The following is a 6,233-nucleotide window of genomic DNA, read 5'->3' on the forward strand; positions in this document are numbered from 1 at the left end:
ACGAGGCGGCCCACATGTTAGCCCGAGATCTCTACTTCCGGGTAACTGTAGAGCCACCCGACCCCCAGGGGATCGACGAACGTTTGAAAACATACGCGGAAATCGCCGTGCACTACGGGTTAGGCAGGCGTCAAATGCCACCACCAGATCCAAACTTAACGAATACAAAGGCCATCGCCTGCCGACGATTACAGGCCGGAAATTTCGTTAACTCCGTCTGGTTATTTCAAACCACGTTAGACGATAAAAAATGTGACAAATGTAAGACCTGCGGAGCGAGGGGGACCCTCGATCATATAATTTGGCAATGCCCTGGATCCCCGGGTGCTGAGGACAATATTAAGAGTAGAGAAGCCTGGGAGGGCCTTCTGCGAAGCGAGATCCCCGCCGACCAGAAACGAGCTGTCCGCCTGGCGGCTAAAGCCGCGAAGAGACTATGTATCTTCGCCAGTCTTTAGTCGCGGAGGTCCCGTCCCCCGTCCACTAGGCCTGCGTGCCAGGGACGGGTAGTAGGGGGCCTCCTACATCGGTGGAAATAAAAGTTATCAATCAATCATCTCCTTCAAATGGGTCACCTCATAAGTAGCTCAATTCCTAATTATTCACGCTGATTTCTCTCTTTCCTTTAATTTGCCTTCTGCGCATTGTTTTGACTTGTTCTGTTATTATGACTATGCTCTGGCTTTGGATTTCTCTATTTTTATTATTATTATTTATTCCGTGGACTGCATGCTGTGTGGAGTACATTTTTTGCATTGTCGTACGGGACAGTAACAATCCGACCCACTCTTATACATTAATCCACCCACTAATATTCACTAATCCACCGTTAATCCACCGTAATTTATATTAATACTCCGAAATTTATTGCAGTCGGTCAACTTCTGATATCCAGCGGTGAGCCAGCTTCGAAATGGTATCGAATTTTCTTTACGAATTGGGGAAATTAAAAGTGCACTAACATCTTGACGCAGCGCAGTTAGTCGGCTCAATATTGGAAACGTATTTGTAAAGGGTGTTCCTACGAAGGACCAATGTAAAAGCATCTATTTCCAATATTGGGTCAATTACCTGAGCTGGTTCGGATATGCATGCTGGTCCTGACTCCATTACGTACAGCAACAGTATCATTAAGAGAGTATCTGTCCTCGCTTCGGCGAGCGCGGCTTCGGCCGCATATCTGATTTTTTCAGCAGCGTCCGCTCCGGCGGGCGCAGTTGTTGCTGCGACGCGCGTCTTTTCTTGCCTTTTTCTATTTCCTCTGATCTTTCAACTCTCCTCTATCTGCACGTGGCAGCGGTGGTGGCTTGGCTAGAGCCAGTAGCAGGCCCGTGCAATTTCCTTTTCATTCTTCTCTCAGTCACAACAACACAACAACAACATTACGTACAGCATTCTTCAAAACCACATGGCTATGAACACCCTGTTCTTTGGCTCTGCTGAAGGGCGGAAAAGCAGAAGCAACTCCAGCTTACTTGGACATCACTTTCTTTTGTGAGCCAACTGTGGAATATTGTAACATTTTCGGATAAGAGTTAATGAAGAATACCTTACTATTCTACTATTCGCTTTTGACATTGCCTTGCTAAGTCACTCAGGAAATGAACTGCAAAACATGATCAGTGGATCCCGCATTTGCTGCGGTACAGATGACGCCACGTGTGTCCGGGCGATCCCCGGCTCTCTGAGTATGTTCTGCCCTGAGCGTCGATGGTTCGCCATTACTTCGCGTTCTCTCGAGCTCCTCCAGGTGCGCTGCTATTGCATGCATCTCGATTTGATTCGCAGAGCGCACGTTTAGCACCTCATCTCCCATCAAACTGCCTGCTTCGTACCGTCGGCAGTGCAGTATGTCACGGCACGTCTGATGGAAGAGGTCCCACGGCGGTATTAGAGGCTCTGTGTTCGGTCAAAAGCAGCACAGATAATCGGCACAATATTATAAATGGATGGATTTGCTCTGGTCCTTTGAAGGACAGGCCTTCGCCAGTACATTACCAATACTGGTCTGATAAGCTGTGCTGCTGGGGGTGGAAATCACTGAGTCTTTTATTTTTCTTAGCTCTGGATTGGACGCGACCGGTGTTGACAGGCTATGAGAAGCACGGTCATATCCATGCATTGCGTCCCAACACGACGTGATACACCGCGGCAGAAGGCCATTTAGGCCGGAATACTGAACGGCATAGTTAGCATGAGGCAGTCTGACGATTGTGTGTGATTATAAGTCTTGGCATTGAAAAAAATGCCACCAGAGAATTTATCCTTCATACTTCTTTCACTACCCCTTTGCCAAAAGTAACCGAGCAGCAGGTTTCTGCTTCTCAACCGTATAATGGAGCCGTTACACCTGCCATAAAGACCGAAAGGTTTCGAAACGTGAGGAGAAGGCTTCACCTTACTTTAGAAAGATTCAGACCTTAAGGGCTGCCATAAGTGCTTCACCACGCTGCTGAAGAACAAACCAGCTGTTCCCGGTTACTTTTGGCTGAGACGGCACTTAGCAACACTTAAAGGTTAGCGTTGCCGACGCGCAAGAAAGGCCGAGGCAGCAGTGCGTAGCAGTCGTGTGGCACTGTGCTCGTCGATAGTAAGGCTCGCACGCCATCTACAAAAGGAATTGGGACGTACAGGTAGTGGCGATATGAAAGGGAACACAGGAGCCCGTTGCTTCCGCGCTCTGCGAAGCGCTGCCGCCGACAGCCAGAGAGCATGGGCGAGGCCGGGCGCATGCGCGGTAAGAACAGCCGCCTTTGTCTCTTGCGCATGCACCTATGCCACCGATTCTCGCCGGATCTCAGCGGCACCGCTTCGCGAAGTACGGAGGCCTCGTGCTCCCGTGTTCCCTTTCATACTGGCGTTACCTGTATTTTGGCCTCGCATAATGGGGGACGTGGCACCCTTTGCATCCCTGTTGTAGCGCGTGGTCCTGCGCACGTCCAGCTTCGAGCAAACAGACGCAGCAGAGAACTCGGCTGAAAAGTCCACGGGACGCTTCAACAATGCGGCTTTTAAACTCATTGCGCTAGTGATCGTGAATTTAGGAAGTACCCCAAGTATACACTTTAACAATCTTACTACGCAGCTCTCATTGCATCCTGTACTACGCGTTTTGCATGGCAGCCTTACTGAGAGAACACAGAAGGGATAGAAATTTTAGGATTCAGGTATGAGGCTCGGGTACTGAGCCTGCGCACAAGAAAACGTATCCCGGCCCGTGCGAAAACGTTTCGATGGAGGCGCAGTGCAAAATACACCCGTTTGCCATGCGATTTGAGTGCACGCTAAAGAACTTTTCCTCTTTCTGTTACTGCCTCCTTCATACCTTATCCCCAGTGCGATTGAGGTGCCCAGCGAGGAGTTACGGCGCCTTTGTCTGTAAACATAACTGGTGATGCCAAAACTATGCATTTCCCTGCTTTGTGTGTATTTGTATATCTCAGAGAATAATGCTCTTTGTAGTTAAGGTTACATTGTAGTGAAGGAACAATGATTAGGATCAGCCCTACGAATGAAAATGACCTCACAGAGTGCTGCATCACATCCGCCATTTTATGAATATGCACCGCGTTGTCAGCCGGATAGACAAAAACTGGCAGTGGTTTAGCTCAGTTATACCAGGATATACATAGCGAGAGGTACGGTATCATAGAGTTAATACAACCAACTCTAGAGGGAAAGCTGCCCATTGAGCCCATGCATTCCAGTGGGCAACGCATGAACGCAGCCATCACACAACGGTTTGCGTGTGTTGCCAGCTGTTTTGTCATTTTCTAAATCTGGGCAAAGAACGGAGTTGGAACCTGGCAACGTAGTCCGTGGGAAGATGGCGGTATGCAGAGTAGCTCTCGACTGCTCTAAACTGCTGTAAACAACGGCAATATCGTCGCGTTTGGATCGTTTTCAGTGGTATGCAGTGTCGCATACCGACTGTAATTTCATATAGGTGGCTTGTGACTTCTGAATTGTTATTTTAAGGCTAGTACCGCGATTGTGACGCGCTGAAGTGTATTCGTCTGTAGAGCGCACGGGATTTTGCATGTCCTCTGTTGTCGAGTGCAAATATAAGTCGGAAATTTGCTTTGGCCCCAAAAGGGCGAACACAATTCGCAAAGGAAACGAATGCCCAAGGTAAATGGAGCAACTGCTCTGCCTGGTTTGTTTTGAATGTTCAGCGTTTTGTTATATTAAGAAGAACTTCTTGTTGGGCGAGTTGGTGCATACTGTTGTAGGAACGAATTGCGCACAAAAGACACACACAGGAAAACACGAGGGAGACTGAAAGAGCGCGAACTATCAACTGGTGTTTATTGGATTCAGTGCCGCTTTATAGGCAGTGTGCACACGTGCCTACAGAGAGGGGAAGGAGGGGATAAGGAGGCAAATCAACCCTGCGCGACAATCCATCAAAAACGCTCCAAAAAAATCTTTTCCGCGTTGTACAATGAAACAGAGGTGTCACTCACACATTTATCACCTCTTGCCTTGATGTGGTATGCCTCTAGAAGTTCACGGGAAACTTTGTCATTACTCCTGCCCAGAATTCTGATATTATTTAGCAGTGGCTCACAACCGGTGCATGCAATGCAATGAGCAGGCAAATTCGCTCCTTCTCTATTCCTAATTGAACGCTGATGCTCCCCTGCGCGTTCATTCACGCAGCGTCCTGTCTGGCCCACATACACGCGACCACACTTGAGCGGGATGAGATACACAACGCCCGTGGCGCATTTTACGAATTGTGCCGCATGCTTTATCACGCATGCTCTTCGTCGAGCGCCTTCCGCGCTGATCCTTTGGCACAACCCGGCGAGCTTACGTGGCGCCGAAAACACCGCAGGGACGCCATGCCTTTTTGCCACTTTTTTATGTTGTGGGCCACCTTGTGCATATACGGTATGACCGTAGTCTTTCTTCGCGGAAATCGCTCCTCGTTGTTGGCGCGGTTTCCTTTTTTTACCTTCCGAAGAAGGTTCTCGGCCACAGCTGAGATGACCTCGCGAATTTTTTGGAGCGTTTTTGATGGATTGTCGCGCAGGGTTGATTTGCCTCCTTATCCCCTCCTTCCCCTCTTTGTAGGCACGTGTGCACACTGCCTATAAAGCGGCACTGAATCCAATAAACACCAGTTGATAGTTTGCGCTCTTTCAGTCTCCCTCGTGTTTTCCTGTGTGTGTCTTTTGTGTGCAATTCGTTCCTACGATTGTTATATTAAATGTCGAAGGTTTGTTAGAGTACCGCGGGCCTCTCGCGTTTTTTTTTAAATCTTTCTCCTTCGCCGAGGAAGACGGTGCCGTGTTTTTCTGGCGCGAGATGAGCTCATAATGTGATTTTTGGTACGCAGCAACGCTCAGAGCTTCATCACAAACGAATGAAACAAGGTGGAGGCAGAAATGCATGAAACGCGATGTACCGCTCGAGAAACCTTCGTTTCGTGTCCAGCATTGTGCACATTAAATTGTGGGTGCTTGGTTGGTTGTTGTGGTGGGTTTTTGTTATTATTTTTGTGTTGGTTTTTTTTTAGGTTTACGGCAACTTTTGCTTCTAATGTGTGACACTGCTTTTTTGCTGAGATATTTTTTATTCCTCTGTTTGGTTTCAAAACCCATTTATGAGAAGCTATAGTGCCGCAAGTACTTTATACGCACGGGATAAGAAGGGTCCTGCGATTACATGTATGCTGTCTTGTTTACAAGCCGATTTCCTGCCACTGGCTGTGTTCGGAGCAATAATGCGCTGTCAGATACGCTTGAGCTGAGGATCATAAGTGTGCCTCTTTTCCGTAAAATAAACAGTTGGTAGACTGCGCATGTCCTTCTTGTGCCGTTGTCGTTGCGCGGCCGTTCATATCAACAGTGTTACCTTAATTACCGGATGCATTAGTGATGAAAATCGTACTAAAACGGATTTAAGCAAGAACACCTGCATCCTTTATAAGTATCGCCAACGTGTTCTCTGTCAAGCAGATTGAGGCAATGGCGTTAAGAAAGTCGAATGCCGTGAAAACGTAAACGGCTGCAAGGTTCATTCGCTTGGTGTCAGCCGCCTTTAAAGAGAGTTCCAAGAGCGGGAGATTTTCATTTACACGCTTTACAGTAGACAGTTGTCGTGAAATCTGCTATGTATCTCTTCCCACGTTTACTCACAAATGATGCAAAGTGCCCGATCCTTTTAGAGCTTTTGCCATGCATCAACGCAGGAAGGTGGCATCGCGGTGAACGAGAGCGCGACTC

The sequence above is a fragment of the Amblyomma mixtum genome, chromosome 4, assembly GCF_055824585.1.
Source record: "Amblyomma mixtum isolate Tamu chromosome 4, ASM5582458v1, whole genome shotgun sequence".
NCBI classification, from domain to species: Eukaryota; Metazoa; Arthropoda; class Arachnida; order Ixodida; family Ixodidae; genus Amblyomma; species Amblyomma mixtum.